At 34.4% G+C, this 19,226-nt stretch overlaps 1 protein-coding gene across 2 annotated transcripts in view; it reads right to left on the bottom strand.

The window, feature by feature from the left end:
* The window catches only part of LOC106665165 (muscarinic acetylcholine receptor DM1), a 221,613-nt gene extending 203,919 nt beyond the window's left edge, over positions 1 to 17,694 (bottom strand). For both annotated transcript variants that reach the window (XM_014391400.2, XM_024229725.1), the window contains exon 1: positions 17,630 to 17,694. The gene's annotated coding sequence lies outside the window, so the exon portion shown is untranslated. The remainder of the gene's footprint in view (positions 1 to 17,629) is intronic.
* Positions 17,695 to 19,226: the final 1,532 nt, after the last annotated feature.

Raw genomic sequence — 19,226 nt, 5'->3', positions numbered from 1 at the left:
CCGATTTCGCAAAATTCTCAAAGTCAATAAACGTTCATCTTCTGGTTCTGTTACCCTAGAGCGTCGAGAACCGGGCCGTCCATGGTAGGATCTAGTATCTCGAAAACGTCTAACGGCGTCTCGCAATATTTCGTAGGGAACACCGTTGGTAAGAGACATATACATGATGAACGTCCATCATCAATAAGTGCCACACCACGCGCAACATCCTCAGTACTAAGTGGCATTTTAAGTTTAAAAATTAAAATTAAGAAAACAAAGAAGAAAACTAAACGGTTTAAATCCATTGCAGATCGTGGTCCGATTGACCAATTAACATTTTTCAATTAATTAATATTTATGGAAGGTTGAGATAAAAAACTTGAGCTAGCTAAAAACTTAGCTAACCTCGATCCACTCGGACACCAACTTCCTATCTCAACCTCACCTCTCGAATTTTCCCTCCTTTTTGCCATTTTTCAAAACTGAAGTATATCTTTACGAAAGCTCTCCGTGGCCATGTCATTTGTCGCCGAGAATCAAATAGATTACACGACATTTGAAGAGTAGCGGCCTATTTAGCCGAAGGTCGTTGGTTCGAATCCCGCTCGTGACACTAAATTTTTATCTCAACCAATAGCTTCCATAAACATTGACTAAACAGTTTATTGTTTTCGAATTCAAATAAGACGGAATAAACATTTAAATTCCGTAAAAAGTAGATTCAAAAATCCTTTATCTTTGTTTGGGATTAAGGATTAAGTGGGTTACCTCTAATTGACATTCCCGATTAAAAACATAGCATAAACAATTATTTATTGGTAAAAACAAATAAAAATTAAGGACAGAATGAAAAAACAATCAATTGGATGGAATTTGTTGCATGTCAGTGTATGAAAAGTGCAATAAATTAATTGGGCCATAGTGCTCTGTTAGTTTCAATTAAAAGTATAAATGTGTAATATTATGTAAAGTCAATTTGTTATTAAGGTAAGACAAAACCATTGAGAGTACAAGCCAATTAGCACGTATTTTCATAAATCTGTTGTATTGGTATTTGCTAAAAAACGACATTGTACAGACAGAAACAAATTTTTGACAATGTGAACAACTCCTATTCCTAGAATAGCTTTTATCAAAAAGAAAAAGACTTTCTTGGTCGGTCACGTTTCTACCTTGAAGAGGTTTCTTTTCATCGGGCACTGACGAAAGAGTGGATAAAAGAGAGTGGATTAGCCAAGTCGGTATAGGAATGTAGTATCTTCGCAATATATTTTTAAGAGTATCGATTCCTAAAGATTCAACAAATGACTCAAGCCTTGAACAAATAACATTGCGAACAGTTTTTATTGGTGTTCAACATAACAGACAAGAAAACGTGTCAGGTATAATTGTATATTTTTAACGAAACGTTTTAACAAGTTTGACAATTCGATATGGTAGAAATAAGGTGCTATCCTGTTGATTTGTGTACGCCTTCAAGTGTAAATGAGTCTTCAAGTATCTATCTAGCTTAGAGTACGATCCGAATAACTTGAACAGTTATTTACCAGTAAATTTCACCACAATCCGGGACATCAGTTGTCTAGCATTTCGACTTTGTACAACAAAGAAGTCAAATGTTAAATATGATAAAATAAAACAAGTTCTGACCTCAACATACAAACAGATTATATGAACAAACAGTTTTATAAAAAAAAACAGAAACAACATACAAACAGATTTATATGAAAGACGTTTCATAAATAAAATTTATCTAATTAAACAAAAAAACTATAAATCTGTAAACAGGATATTAAAATTTTTGAATCTGTCCTTTGATATTTTACATACCCAAGCTCAAATTAAAATTGTTGACAGTACTTTAAAAATATTTGATAAGGACAGTATAGTTTCATAGTTATATTGGTGAATCGATTATGTTTCACTACTTCTATTCTTTGGCAACTTATCATGTCCCTTCATATTATTTCAATAATTAATACATATCATAAACCTAAACCTAAAATAAGTATAAAAATGAATTTGATAAACGAATTTAAAATCGTAATAAATGTGTGGTGATTAGTGACCGTTAATCGATAATTATTCAGAAATCGTGAGACTAGACCGCATCTCACGATTTCTGAATAATAATAGTAATAAAACTGGCGAAAACAAAGTCAAACAAGAGTTGACAAATCAATCATTTATGAACGTAATTGCATATAAAAAAGGAAAAAGGTGCCATGAATATTATTATTACTGGCTAACTTCTTATCATGGGAGAGCGATGGATGATTGATCTTGATTAGGTTTGTAATTAGACAGATTATATCCCATAGTTTGCATCTACCATAAAGGTTTAACCCGTGATTTATACATGGCCTGTATGCAAGTCAAAGTTTGATTATAGCAGCAACGCAGATATGTTTGTCAGATGTGTTTATATTTGTGTTCATTATTTTTCTGTATAGAGTTCAGTTACAAGAAAGTACAGAAAAACTCGTATTAACGTATGAACTGAGATGAATCAACAGAAATACGATAAAAATTAAGTTTTTCCTTTATTAATTGGCAAATATTTGTTTTCATAATTTTGTCGAATTTTGATGAAAATGTAAAACACTTATAGAACTAAATTTTCTCATTAGTTTTTACCTATTTACTTACCACTTACTTATTATATCACTCAAGTATGGTGGATAAACTTGATATTCCTCCAACACTCTTAGCACATTCACGCTAATAATTCAATCACAATATACACAAAAGGATACACAAAATGTAATTTTTATCAGTATTATAGATAGTAGACCAACCCTGCTTAAAAATGGACCATATTACCCAAATGCCCGCTATCGTGCTCCAGCACAATTCTCATATCTGGTGGCTTCCTACACGCTCTCTATATAGGGCCAAAGAAAGACACACTTCAATTAATTGGGACACATGGAGTAACATTTTTCTATGTGCACAAGTCAGCTTGAACTTTGACCCGCAAGTAAGTGGCCGTGTGACAACCTCACATGGCCTATTCTTAATCAGATGAGGATCCGTATTCTATGTTTGAGTTTTTGTGCCGCCTATACCATTTCCTTTTAATCATATTTTGTGATGTATGATTAGCATCAGAGAGCTAGATCGCGGTGAGCAGTAAAGTTATATAAATTAAAACCTTTATGTAAGGTATTGGTTGAGATAAAAAAGTCAGTGTCACGAGCGGGGTTCGAACCCACGACTTTCGGCTAAATACGCCGCTGCTCTACCACTTGAGCTATCGTGACTTCGATCCCCACTCGGCCAATAACTTTCCATCTCAACCCCACCTTTTTGCCATTTTTCGAGTGGATCGAAGTCACGATAGCTCTAGTGGTAGAGCAGCGGCGTATCTAGCCGAAGGTCGTGGGTTCGAATCCCGCTCGTGACACTGCCTTTTTTATCTCTCAACCAATACCTTACATAAAGATTAATTAATTGAAAGATGTTATTTTGTCAATCGGACCACGAAATCTAATGAATTTAATAAATTAAAATTTTTTTTGCCTTATGATCTATGCATATTAACCCTGGTGACGAATTCTTATATGTGTGTTCATATTGGGGGGGGGGTTATCGTGAAAAAAGGGCCAGAGGCGACGGTGGGAATCGAACCCACGACCACGGCGTCTATGAGCCGAGAGTCTCTCACGCTAAAATAATTAAAACTTAACTCTCTATTTTGGTGTTAAATTTTAATTAATATATAAAAATACAAAACAGTGATACTTTTTTACCAATATTATGCAATGTTTAATTAAATGTACGAAACCCGGATACATAACAATTTGCCTATAATAAAAAATAGGACAAAACCATAATAAAAAAAATGTATTTTTGCACTCTGACAATCAGTTATAAAACTCTTCGTTTAAGCAATCATGAATATTTTCCACTGTATTGAATATATACACACAAATGATATACATTTGAATATATACATTTATAAGAGAGTGTGGAAAATATATAATCTGGTTGTTGAAGAATTGAACTGCAATCTTGCTACACCTGGAACAATTTGTTATTTGGATTCAGTTAATAATTATCACAAAAACGAGAATATGATCATTATGAAAATTCAAAAGGTCGACAGCTCGCAACCGAACAGAAAAGCTTTATTAAAGTTGATTTTTAAAAAAATATCATGATGTCACTCAAATAAGAAAATGGAAAAGAAGCAAAACTAATATTGCAAATACCATCGATCAAATCGACATTGATACTTGTTAAGCGTTGTTCGTTCCACTTTTCCAGGCTGAATTTTTGGTTTAAAAGCTAGTCTGTGAAATATTCTGAACAGCGTACATTGTGTAATTCTTGGTGATATAAGGAAGCATTTAGCGGTGACAGGGTGCATGAAATAACTCCTATACATCCAACGCATGTCCCACCCCCGGCTGCCCTTGTGCCCGGCCCACAATGTCTTGTTATTTCTACGCCCTCCGCCCCCGGCATATATTGACACAAGAATAAGGCATTAGTTCTCGTCAGGAACTGTTTCTTCCACGGTAGATAAAAGTCGCCGCAATCTTCATTGATTCCCTTCTCGTTAATAAACGTTAAACTGGAAATTTATATCTCCAGGGCTGGAGGAAGAATATTTCTTTATTAAATCTCGTTTTACATATTGCCCTTTATTAGGTTTCGTAGAGGGAAACGCTATTTCTCTTTGTTCCTATGAAGATAAAATACCTTTTAAAGCGTTTGGGAAAACAATAATTGAATTTTCCATCATATTAAATTGGATTGTAAATAATAAAGACAAATTGCTAACCCATAGAGACTTCTCAAATCAATCGACCATTCTAGAAAAGTCTATTCACCTATTTTACTCATAGTAACGTATCAAATAAATATATGTACAGCATAATACCCTGCTGTATATGTTGGGGGAGGGAGAAATTAAAACATACATATAAAAATATGAAGAAAACATTCATTCTCATTAACAAAACGAAGAATTTTCCAACAACCTCAATCATTGTAAATGATTACATTGTAAAACAAAATTCAACAGGAACGCAGTTTTTATTATTACATCAAATACTAAAATATTTAGCAGGAGTATCAAAGATGTTCAATTACTACTTCAATAACAGGGTTTTAGTTGTCAAAATAAAATAAACACCACCAACAGTAACAAATTTGTGAAAAATATTATTTGCAAGGGTATCTCTAAATCTTGCTCTTTGTCTTGACGTATATAGAAAATATTTTGACATATCATCGGACCTGGGCGTAGTCTATTGGCAAGGCAGTGGGCACAATTCGCTGTTCAAATATCTAAGGTCTACAGAAATTTTTAAATGCATGTAGTGTTTCTGTGTGTTCGTGTTGACTTTATGTTAATTAAGTAGAAGGAATGTAATTTATTAGCGTGAAAGGAATGGGTTGTTCATTCTCGCCCCGAGAAATATCGAGTACTCTGGGGAGTGAATGTAACCAGACTTCTATGTTTGTATAGGATTAATTAAGTAGAAGGAATGTAATTTATTAGCGTGAAAGGAATGGGTTGTTCATTCACGCCCCGAGGAATATCGAGTACTCTGGGGAGTGAATGTAACCAGACTTCTATGTTTGTGATGGTCCATATGTATTGTATGTTTCGTCTCTATTCTGTAATTGACAACCTGGCATACAAGACATACAAATACATATATACTNGGTGTGATGTAGGTTTCAGAAAAACATTTTCTTTATCGTGCCAACGTTTCGATCTTTATTGAGATCATCTTCAGGGCTCAAAGTGTTTGACTTCCGTGTAATTGTGCCATTCTTGCGTGGCGTGTTGATGTAATCAATACTACACTTGTAAACGTTGGTGAAATAAGCGTTTTAGTAGCCAGAACTTTGAAAAAAAAAATTTTTAAATGCTCAAAAACTTATTATGGTGAATTTAAACTACTATTGCCAAACACAGAGACCAGCAAATTTCACAAAACGTACGCCATTTAATATCCTTTTTTGTAGTGTAATTGTTTTTTATAAATTGATGAAGGAAAGGTAAAAACCGTGGTTGACGGATCGCTAAGGTGGAAAGATTAAAAAAAAGAAAAACGTAAGGAAATTTTGAATGAATTTATTAAACGTTTTTTAATTTGAGTTAGAAACCGAAGTAGTGCTATTGTTTCCTTATTTATCACCACGTCTGCAATTTTGATTAAAGTATTATTGTATTATTGTATTACAGTATTATTATTCCCCAGAATAAAAGAGTTTTCAGGTTCAAAACGTTTTTAGTTCATTCATTCAAAATTTCCTTAAGTTTTTTTACTTTTTATCATTTTAATTTTTTCACCGTACCAATCCGTCAACCACGGTTGTTTTCCTTTTCTTCATTAATTTATATTAATAATTTAAATAATTTGAATGAAATACGTTTTCTGAAATTTGCAGGTCTCTAGGTTTAGAAATAGTAGTTTAAAATCACCATAGTAAGTTTTCAACTTTGAAAAAAACAATTATTTTTCAAGTTCTCGCTACTACTTATTTATTTCACGAAGGTTTACAAGTTTAGTATTGGTCACATCATATTGGAAATTTAACCGCTGAGATTCGGAACATAGTTAATTAGTACTTTTAGGTTCCATTTTGATTGTAGAACTACGGGGAGAGCTAGCCAAACACCGCGCGCGCGCGCGCGCGCGCGCGTGTGTGTGTGTGCGCGTGTGTGCGTGTGTGTGCGCGCGCGCGTGTGTGTGTGTGTGTGTGTGTGTGTGTGTGTTTTGTCAATGTATTTTCAAGTTTCAAAGTTCTCTTGACGGTGATATTTTCCTCAAAAGCTCGAGCTTTCTAATTGACCTCAACCACTGATCGGAGTTTAAGTTTAATATTTAATTTCAACTATTATTATTAGAATTATCCAATTAAAAAGCTCGAGCTTTTGAGAAACATATCACCTTCAAGAGAACTTTGAAACTTGAAAATACATTGACATAAATATAAATAGAATAAAATAGATAATTATAATCATATAACAAGCTGTTTTTCCCTTCTGTACGACAGGAATTTCCCTCTAGCTATGGTTTCGTTTTTCAGTGGTTGTGGCCAATTCGGCTATATAATATCAATATTTAATTTCATACATTTCACAATTTCAATTTAGATTCAGTCGGCACATTTTACTGTGCAAAAGTGCCATCGTGGCAGGGATACTATTGCTTCTTCTTGCGAGGAAAATGAGTGCTGCTTGAGTGACTTTCTGAAACCGGTTTCGATGAGTCTGGTATCAGGGTTTACGCTGGAAACTGAAAAGCAACCAACACTTTTTAATAATCAAATCATATCTGAATGATAGATACTTTAAAGTTTGAGTTGGGTCCTCTTCTCCTTTTCATAGGGTAGCGTCCTGGCTCCATTGTTGAAAACAATATACATCACCCATATTCTTTCTTTATTTATTCTTCTTTCCATTCTGACACTGACTCAACGAGTCTTACGTTGCTGTTGACCCCTCCAAATTATCAATTACAACTATATAATAAGTTAACTGAAACCTACAGACTCTCCTGAACTCCTTAGAGCAGTGGTTTACAAACTGGCGCAGTAAGCTAAACATCCCTTTGCCTTCTAAATCCAAAAGCATCAACTTTACACTCCGGCGCATCGACTGTGAAAACATTAGTACATTCCAAAAATACTTAGAAAAATGCATTAAATTTATAATATATACTAATGTAACTGACAGATCTGAATATTTAAATCCCATGTATTTGACTTTATTATAAATGCAAAAACTTAAGTTAAGGAATTATAATTACGGCATAAATATATGATTAGGTAACAATTAATTGTCGTTGGACATCCCAGTCTGCAGATTCTCGGATTTCTTTCAGAAGTCATAAAAGGGTGATCAAGTTCGAGGACGATTAAACTGCTGACGACCGTTCAAAAGCTCACAGACAACTAGTCACAACTTCACGAAGTAATTTTAGTTTGGTTGGATCTTTGGATTAATTAATTATTTATAAGTTTAAATTAATATTAATCAAGTTATGGCTGACTTCTTGGTTTTTCTAATTTCTGACACTCGTGCGAATCAACCTAAATATTTTGTCGTTATCTTCATTTGATGATGATCACCATTAAACAATCAACAACGATGGATTTATCAAGTTTTCAAGCAGGATACCAAATCTACGAAATAAGTTAATGTTCATAATCAAAAAGTCAAAAACTTATTATTTTAAGTTTATGTTATCAATTAAAACTATATTTTTTCGAATTTCAAAATTGTCTTGTTAGCTAACGATAAAATGTTCGGTTCACGTTCATGTTAACACACAAATTAAAAATTAAAATTTTAATTTTAAATTTTAAATTTTTTTATTTTATCAATTTTTTAAATTTAAATTTCAAATTTTAATTTTGATTTAGAAATCAAACAAAAAGCATTTTGATTTATATTCATTTTTACATTTCGGGTATTTTTGTATTATAAGACACCAATTCCAATATATTTTGAGTTAACAATAAGTCAACAACGCGCGCGCGCACACACACAAATGCATGGGAGCGAGAGTGTGTGGCACTGTTTAGTAAACGAATAAACTAAAAATCTCTTTTAATTAAGTATAAAAAAAGATACAGGCTAATTTATTCAAGAGTACACCCACTGAAAACCACCCCTTAATGCTGGCAGTGTAAAAATTTACATTAGACGCAGGGCAAGAGCTGTTTTCATCTATAAACGGAGATCATTCCATTAGTAAATCCAAATACGGATTGTCTCGAGCTTTTCAAATTGCTTTTTTTTATTGTATCCGATTTTATACATACACACAAACTTGTATGGATTGTAAGATTTCTCCATGTTGTCTACGGATTAAATTGCCTGAAATTTGTTCTTCAATATGGTGAAATGCCCAAACGCGATTCAACCCACCGAGGATAGACAGAACAAAATGATCGATCAAATTTCATTATATACATTATAAATTAATTTATATGCAATAAAATAATTGTATTACCTAAACCTAGTAAAGACTTGTCTCAGGTGAGTAGCTACCGGCCCATCTCACTTCTTCTTTGTCTTGGAAAAATCACTGAACGCGTGATATTAGAAGAATCAACCTGTTTATTGAAGAGAAGAACCTACTGGCGGCTGAGCAGTTAGGGTTCAGGTCACATCACAGCACCACAACACAATTGGCGAGTGTCACAGATATTATTGAGCACAATTTTAATTTGAACAAGCACTGGGATGGCACTGGTTGATGTTGAAAAAGCGTTCGACTACGTGTGGCACAAGTTATAACTTTCCCAAATACATCGTTTATTTAATAAGGAGTTATCGGGAAGATAGGAAATTTTGTGTCTCGCTTAACAACGTAAGCACTGACTTTCGGCCAATTGCTGCTGGTGTACCCCAAGGCTCTGTCCATGGGCCCACATTGTTCAATTTATTTATTAATGGTATAACCGAACTAAAAGTTAAGCCAAAGTGTGCCCTGTATGCTGATGACACCGCTTTTATGATCTCGTCTTTCTGGGTAAATACAATAGCTAGGCATCTCTCACTAGCCCTTGAGAAAACATGTAATTATTTTTACAGGTGGCGGATCAGACCCAATGAGTCAAAAATAGAGGTGATTCTGTTCACTCGCAGAAGGCCTAATGTTGATTGTTTTGTGACAATGGAAGGTGTATTCCATGGAAAAAAGAAGTGAAGTATCTCGGTTTGATGCTGGACTCAAAGCTCACGTTCACCAAGCACATCAACATGGTATGCGATAGAGGAGTGGCTCTGATCTGCAATTTACTTCCGTTGTTGAATAGACACTCTGATCTGAGTATATTTAATAAAAAGTTAATTTATTATTTGTATATTCGACCCATGCAGTTGTATGCGGCTCCTGTCTGGTCTAATACATGTATCACCAACTACATGGAAGTTGCAGGTTGTGCAGAACAAATGCTTGCGACTGATTGGTTCCTTTTACAGGTGGACGCCAATAAACTACATGCATTCAGTATTGGAGGTGACTAGTGTCTCTACACAAGTCCACAGTATAACATCAAGATTTTGCAAAGCTTGTGAACTTAATGCATACACTAATATTAGAAATATTGTTAACTATGAAGCTGCCTCCTTGCAGACACTTTACAAAAAATATAAGTGCAAAAGAGTGAAGCACATTTTGCTGTAAATTAACTATACAATGTAAAGGGTTTTTTATTTTTTATTTTTTTTATTTTTTCCCTCTGTGTTAATATTGAGATATGTTTAAATTAGTTCTTTTTTACTTCAGATCAGGTATATAGGCAGGAAGCCTGAAGCCAGTCTTTTAATTTCTTTGTAAATACTGTATATATTTTGTAAATAAAAATAAATTAAATTTCAATATACTGCAATCATCACAAAGTATTTATATCCACTAATTCAAAATGTAAAAAAAAGGTTTCTTCTATTGTTTATTTAATTTATCAATTTATTTTTGTCCTTGGCTTTGAAGTAAATTAGTCAATTTTTTCAACTGCAGACTCGTCGAGGTTCTTCTTTGTTTCAGGACATTCTCAGTTGCTCCTGTTCGTCCTGGATCGGGCTTGTCTTGTAAGACAAACGAGAATATATACTAATTGTAAAGTGATGAGAATTAAGGTTTTACCGGTGGCCTTTGATGGTTACAAGGCGCGGTTTTGTTGTGCTTCGATGTTAACCAACGAAACCATGCACACAAATACCGTCAAAGAGACTGTGATTAGCGGATGGAGGTCGAAACAAGCAACTTGCGGTTTTCTTATTTTGTTTCGTTTAAACGAGAAGTCAAAGATGGTCAATTCATTTATTTGTAGATGATCTATGCTAAAACCTGTATGTAACACGAACATGAAAGTGTTGGAAACGAAAAAGTCAGGTATAGTAATTTTTAAATACATTTCAAAAAGTTGTTCGCTGTACAATTAATTAAGGTTTTTAGTTGAGATAAAAAAGTCAATGAAAAAAGTCAATGGCACGAGCGGGATTCGAACCCACGATCTTCGGCTAGATACGCCGCTGCTCTACCACTTGAGCTATCCTGACCTCGATCCACTCGGACACCAACTTCCCATCTAAACCCCCTTTTTTTTACTTTTTTATCTCAACTAAAAACCTTAATTAATTGTAATATATTAATTGGTCAAGCGGACCACGAAATTAGTGAATTTGCTGTACAATGTTCTTTTCTTTTGGATCCTCATGCCAAGGTGCCATTTTTGTATTTTTGAGTACGGATATTGTACAAATTTACTTACATATGTCGTGAGGACACTATTTCTTTAAATCAGCAGTTGAGTTGACATGACACGATCCGGTTACAGTTAAGACTTTGAAGTTAGCGACTGGTCAGTATTTAATGAGTTAGTAGTTGGAGTTTGAATGCTGAACAGTTAGTTGCTTACATGAAGACGAGTGGGTTTGTTAGATTTTTATGAAGTAAGCGAGCTTTAGAAGGGGGTGTCTGGCTTCGGCATGGATAACTCCTTTGTGGATTCTAAGCAGTTAATAAATGCTGTTTTGAAATGCGAAGACCTTGATTACTTTGTTTACCACCCCAATGACGGCTTCGGGAAAAAAACAGATCCTGACGACTGATCGACTATCGGTTTTTCTCTCCTAGATATCCATCTCTCTGGCCTCAAACTACGATATATACATTATTTATGCTCGGAGTAACTGTGTTGCTTTTGCATCAGAACAAAGTTGATCCATCGTGTTTCTGGACTAACCTCGTGCCTTTGATACAGTCATGATGGGTTAGTAAATAAACTTAAAAAAATTCCTCCCAATCAAGTACAAACAACCTCCTCCTATCTCTCAAAGCGATTATTTTGAGTAAAGCAAGAGGACGAATATTGCGAACTTTTAGAACTAAAGGCTGGTGTTCCCCAGGGAAGTGCCCTAGGACCAACCCTTTATCTGCTTTACAGCAGAGTTTTAACACCAACGGAAAAAAAAACTATAGCAACATTTCCCAATGACACTGCAGATCCGGTGGAAAACAGTATTGGAGCATTGACAAGAAAACTGAAATATTAGTAACCTGGTTGGCAGATGGACAAAAAATGGAAAAAATTAAAATAAGTAATAATACGTCTGTAAACTTTGATTTTACACAGAAAAATCTCATACAGTATAATTAATAGTGAAGCATCTAGTACGCTAGATTCAAAACTGAAATGAACAGCATACGTTTAAAATTTAATTATTTAAAAAAGAGGGGGACAGAGAGAATTGTTAGTTTTTCGAAAGTCACACTTGTCATTCCAGAAGAAAATCATCATTTATAACAAGATTCTTAAATCTGAATCCATAGCACATAGTTGTGGGGATATGCCAAAAATAGTGACATAGTAGTTTTACATAAATTCCAAAACAAAATACTAAGGAACATGGTAGCTTACCAAAGCCTAACTATTGGTACGTTCGTAATAAAAATAGTCATCATGACGATCATCATCATTATTACTGATGTTACGCGATATGCCAAAAAGCTTGAATCTCGTCTCCAAGGCAATCCAAACATCGAAGCAAGCCGGTACAAGACAATGGCACGTTGTCAGACGACTGAAGACGACCAAGCCCTACGAACTCGCTCCAAGAACTTCAGTTTGAACAATAATAGACTATTATAGTCGCCAGTAATTGAAACCGAAATTGAACTAGTATTATGTATATAATATAAGTATCACTGTCAAATTAATGGTTCGTCAAGATTTTTTTGGTCAAATTTTAATAAATAGATCGATTAAAAAATAAGACGGTTGGTCAACATATCCTATGGTACAGAGTAATAGTGTTTTACAAAATTCAATGGCAAACGTTCAGAAAGTCGTTATGGTTTGTTGATTGCTTGTTTTTAAATTACGAGTAAATTTTTTAAAATACGACTACAATAAACAATTTTAAGTACAGGGAATTTGTCACAACGTCTGATATTGTTAAAGGGCAATTTTTTAAATTGATTTTCCTTGACTTTTATTGACATGGACCTAATCCGTCAGAGTAGTTTGAAAAAGCAAGATATCCTTAATAGATTGAAAGAAAGAATATTATCTATTTCCCAAGACGGATATTCCAAAAATACATTAAAAAAAGCTACATAATTTTCTTCTAGTCATTTTAGTTTGTTTCGACAGTTTTAAATCCTCAAACGTGATTCAAGCTTCAAATGGTCTGTAATAGTCACTGGAATTTCCCCCGGAATAGGGCGTGGAAAATTATTCCGTCGGGTACAACTCTTGGCATATGGTAATTGTGGCGACTATAGTGGTAAATTCCCAGTTTCTTCACCACCCACGCTTGCGACCCTTCCAGAGATTTATACCCATATGTTTTCCCGGCCCATCAATAAATTCCGATCCAGAACCAAAATTAACTATCGACCTGCAGAGCTGGCTAATCGTAACCGAGATATTTTTCAAAAAATAATATTTAAATCTTTGGGCTTTTTACTCTACAATTCTATCACTTGTGCTGCAGTTTGTTGAACAAATAGAATTTTCTTTATTAACAGAAAGTTTTCGACATTATGACATGAATCTCTTCATTGTTAATTACACTTGTATTTCCTATAAAAATCTTTTTGTTTACTGTGTTTTCTAATGTTAAAATATAAGATATTAGTAAAATTAACTGTACACACCAGTGGACTTCGTAACAATGTTTTATTCATTTATCTCTTTAAGAAATCAATCTTACTAATTATGACCTAATTACTTATATATANAGAGAGAGAGAGAGAGAGAGAGAGAGAGAGAGAGAGAGAGAGAGAGAGAGAGAGAGAGAGAGAGAGAGCTGAGGTCATCGCCGGCTCTCTGCGTGTACTGGTTATTGACTCTTTGCTTTTATGCTACGTCAGTACCCTAAAATGCTAGCCTCTGGTGTGTACCTCAGATTGTTAACTATAGAATAGGCATAAAACATACAATACATATTTATACATCATCACAAAACTAGAAATCTGGTCACATTCACTCCTCCAGAGTACTCGATATTTCTCGGGGCGGGTCGAACTCACTTCATTCTCGCTAATAAATTAGTTTTATTCTCCATACGTCACACACTCCCCCAGAGAACTTGATATTCCTCGGGAAGGGGTCGAAACCACTCCATTCTCGGTAATAAAATTACTTTTACTCTCCACGCGTCATACTCTCACCCCAGAACTTTATTCCTCGGGGCGGGTTTCAACAACCACTTCCTTTCACGCTAATAAATTTTACTCATTCCAATAAATTAACATAATGTCAACATATACACAAATAACAATATATACAGGGGGCGTCGGTGGTCGCAACGGTTTAGGCGTTGACACGGCGCTCATCACTGCAAGGTAAAGGTCCCGGGTTCGAATCCAGCGGCCCTGCATTCGAACCCGACATACTTACAAATGGGCTTTTTTTCAAAAACACCGGCACTCCGAGGATTGATATAACCTCTGCTGTTGCGAACCCTCGTAAAAATAAAAATAAATAAATAAACAATATATACATTCAAAAAACCCTTCAGCCGTGAGGTACGCCGCTGATGTGCCCCGTTTTGATTACATTTTTCTTCTTTTTTATATATGTCTGTTATATTAATATATTACAGCGCTACTATACTGCACTTAGTATATTATATAAAACAGAAAATGTAAAAATTTAATCAAAGAGTAATAGGGGTCATAATAGATAAAAGAAATAAATTAATAAAAGGTTTCCCATTGTTGGGATGTCGACTGGTATGTATAGTTAATTTTACTGATATATTTCAATACTAGAAAACACAAACAAAAATATTATCATAGGAAATACAAATGTACTTAACAGTGAAAAGGATGGTGTCGAAAACGTTCTGTTAATTAAGAAAATTCTATGCTGTAATCTATTGTTCAACAACCTACAGTACAAGTGATAGTAACTGAGATATATTTTTCAACGCGACCTCTATTATTCGAGAGACAACCGATAGAAAAGGACGTGTAGAAACGAAATATTGTATTTTAAGCCTTTATAAAAACCGTTACGCAGGGTATGGGCAGAATAAATAGTATCTCAACGGAGAAATATCAATTTTCTTAGGATGAATTTTCGTTCAAAAAAGTTACACGACCTATGAATCTCCATTCCATGAGACGTCTTGTTAAAGAAAACATCCAACAAACCTTTATTTAACAAGTAAAATTATGTTCCACTTTTTCACGGTTGGCATGATACCCGTATAAATCAAATTTACCTTTACAATTTTATTTTGGTATTCGGTCGGCTGCTCTTTCGCCATACTTCAATGTTTTGCTAAGCTCTTCGATTTTTGCAACAGAAGTTTGAAGCTCTGTTATAAGTTGAGGGAAGTAAAAGTGAGAAATATATGGCGTGTAAGAAAACGTGAAAAGATGAGAAATGAGAGTAGGAGAAAAAGCAAACTTACTTCGATAACAACTGCTGTATACTTTTCAACACGATCTCTGTCATATCAGAGACAGCCCGAAAAAATCTGAGTGTTAAAACGAAATAACGTTAATAGCGTTTGAAAATGTGCACAAAATACTCATAGTATTTTAATGGAGCCATGGCATTTGTGTATAAATTTTCTTGGAAAGAGTATTATCCTATTCATAAAAGAAACACGGACCATGAACCTCCATTCCATGAAAAGTTTTATTAGACCGCCCGCCTAAGGATAACTTCTCATTTTTAAGATACCAGTTTTGACAAGACGTAATAATGATTTTTCATGAATATCATGGCAACCGAAACAATCAATTTAATTTGTGCAAATTTTGTACTGATTGCTTGGCTATCCTTTCGGCAGTTTCGATGTTTTGATTACCCTTGGATTTCTACTACAAAAATTGGAAGCTCGATTTTTAATCGTGAATAGTGAAAGGAATAAAAATATACCGTATAGGATAAAATGGGAGATAAGAGGAAGAGAAAAAGTAGACACAATTCTGAAACATCGTACCACGAGGGCCAATATTTAACCATTATTCATTTTGTTTTTGATTACTCGCCTCTACTTTGTCACTACCTATTTATCATTCTTGGGGGGAAATTTGTAGATATTATGCCATGTATTTTAATAATTTAAAAATTGTTTTTAAACAAACCACTTTCATTGTCTTGTAAACGTAATGTAACATATGAACTTATCGATAATTATTTATTGTTAACTTATTTTATAGTTTATAATTTCACTAAGATACACACTCAAAAGAGGAGAATATGTTTAAATAAACGGAAATTAAAAAAAAAGTCAAAAGGTTTTCTGTAATGACTTTTTGTTTTTTCAAATTTCCCGCAAATTTACTTGAAATTTTATATATTCAAATAAATATATAGATATTATATCTGAAATAATCCAACTTGAAACTGAAACGCCTGATGTTAAAAAGTTCGTTTTTTCAATTAAAACATACAACTTCACGACCTTTAAAAATAGTTTATTCACTAGTTCAGAGTAAATGCATTTATATGTAGGCCAATATGTATGGAAGCAAATGCTGGACACATCCCATGACCATATGGACGTCAATCATATTTCCTTTGTTTTCACCAATTTAAAATTCAAATTCACTCGACCCCTGGAGCAAATATGTTTGTAGTGTACTCATTTATTCAAGATTTAATTTCCTACTTTAAGAATGTAAGCCTGAAATTTATTCGCAACAGAATATTTTGATAGAAGCCTAATAAGTTTATAACGTATAAATCGATGTGTTATGGACAGAAATATATCCGAACAATTTGATAGAATTTGACATGTTTTGGTTTTTAGGAAGGTTTTGAAAGCCCACTTCTTTTTCCGTACCCACGAAACAGGGTTTTGTTGCTACTCTAACTAAATCACTTGTAAAACGTAAATCATAATATAAGTATGTTTGAACTTAATTTTCTCATGGATTTACAAATACTTCATGCAAAAGTGTGTTAATTTTAAATTGGCTGAAACTATAAAATTTGTAAGCTTTCAACATATTCGTGATTTAAAAATATATTTTTAAAGTTGAATATCAAAATGGTCTAATCAAAATTTAATGTAAAAATTAAAGTTGCACTAACGTTATAGAGTAAACACTTTGTCTTATTGTTAGAGAAAACCTATTAATAAATATAATTGAAATTTAATGTTTTATCAACAAAGGTTTTAAACGAGTTTTGTTAACGGAAATATTGTTTTTTTTTATTAGTTCTAAATAAAGTATTTTAAAAAATAGTTGATTTTTTAGTGTAGTATTAGTAACGGTCGAGAACAAGGTTAGCTGGGAAGAGTTTAAGGCGATTTGGAACGAGTCCTTCCGTATGACCTTTGTTAGTGCAAGTTCAATGGGATTTATGTGCATTTCGCAGGAGTGGCAGGACGTCGGGAGGACCCGGGTCGCCCTCCTTTACCGACCATAGTAAAAGTGTGTTTTGGGGGTTGTGTGCGAGCAGGGGGAGGGTTAAAGGGCGGGGAGCAGGATCGTGTTTTCCAGGGCGGCGTAAATTATAGGGGAGGCTAGAAGTACACCGGGGAAAAAAAGGGACCGTTTTCTCGTCCTGTCAAAATCCGACCGACTGCCGAGGAGCCGCGCCCGCTTCCCGGCGATCGATCGCGATTTGTCTCAAGTATCAAAAATATTTTTCATGAATTTGTTGGATGTAGATTGTTCAACAGGTATTCACTTACCTCGGAGAAGGAGGGTGGTGATAGAAGGACTGGCGAGGTTTGGCCAGCTCCTCTTTGCAAGCCGGCACCCTGCACAAGCGCACACACGCGCCTCATTGATTTCCACAACCCCCACACCCTCCCTACTCAACCTCTCCTTACGTACAAATTGTTCTCCTTTTCATTATATCCTGACAGTCGACCGTCATTTAATCGGCATATCTGTTAACGCCTTTTGAAACCCGTGTAAAATCTTTTGAGGATTTGTTCGTAAACAAACAAAAAATATTGAGCGAAATCGGACATGTATGAGATAGACCGAACCAAATTCTTTCAAATCGCTCCACCCTTTCAGTCAGGAGTGCAATATCAAAATAAAAACATGAGAGGGTGCATCCCCCTTCTAATTAACATGATTAACCTCAAAATGTATTTTAATATAATAATAATTAATAATTTGTATTTTTGCGCTTAGGAGATCAGATAAGTTAAGTTACATTCCTCCAGGAGGCAGCAAAACGCAGGAACCTATTTTTAGACCTTACTAGAAACCAAATTTTAAACTAGTCACTAAAAATCATTTTTGTTTTAATTTCTTTCTTTAAGTACTAAGGTTAAGAAGAAAGTTAAGATTTTATAACTATTCTTTTATGCAATATTAATTCAATTTTAGTGTTAATATTACACACTTTGTAATATAACACCATTGCGCTAAGATCACATTGTGGCAAAATAAATTAACCTAAAAGTCTATTACAATTTCACAAGGTGATTTTCTTTTGATATGTACACCTTTAATTTATTATTATATCTTCAACGTTTTTAAAATCTATTCATGATAATATTGTAATTATTAAAATTTTATATCCACAAATACTCTGGATCAGGGTATGGAATGTAAAAGCAAATTCAGTTGTTATTTTTAAGTGTTTTCGACGTATTTTAAGATCATCATCAGGGTAAAACAATGCTCAATATGTCTACAGATTGGCAAAATTAAGTTTTTAACAGGCGATTTCAAATTTTTTTGATGGCCGACTCATTCTCAACATTACCAATGACTTGGTTTGTCCGTCTACTCTTTCCAAGGAGAGAAACAATGGGACTGAGCCGATTTTCAAAGTAATTTGAAATCGCCTGTTAAAACTTAATTTTGTCATCTTTAGATATATTTAGCATTGCCATCGCTAATGCTAAAAGGCAAATTAAGTACAAGCCCCGTGATTAAGATCGAAGGGAAAAGAATCAAGCTAAGCGAAAAGGTAAAGTACCTAGGCATAGTTTTGGGAGAAAGGCTAAGTCCTACAAACCATGCCATCAAGATCAGAGAAATGACGAGATGCGTCTTCTCGAAACTAAGCTCGATCGCGAAATCAAAATGGGGGCTGAGTCCAAGGGCTCCATCACTTACAAAAGCGTATATCTGCCCATTGCCACGTACGGAGGAGCAGCTTGGGGAACAAAATTGCAAAGCAGGAGTAGAAGCATCCTCGAGCAGAGTCAAAGAATAGCGCTCCTGAGAACGACTAAAGCTTGTAGGACAGCCCCTCCAAGTCCTTGCTTCCGCTGCACCAATAGACATTGTCCTCCACAGTAAAATTGCAATCCGGCAGCTAAA

The sequence above is a fragment of the Cimex lectularius genome, unplaced genomic scaffold (assembly GCF_000648675.2).
Source record: "Cimex lectularius strain Harlan isolate CLEC.00 unplaced genomic scaffold, Clec_2.1 scaffold390, whole genome shotgun sequence".
Taxonomy (NCBI): Eukaryota; Metazoa; Arthropoda; class Insecta; order Hemiptera; family Cimicidae; genus Cimex; species Cimex lectularius.
The sequence above is the reverse complement of the archived record's forward strand: the minus strand, read 5'-3'. Positions and strand labels throughout refer to the sequence as shown.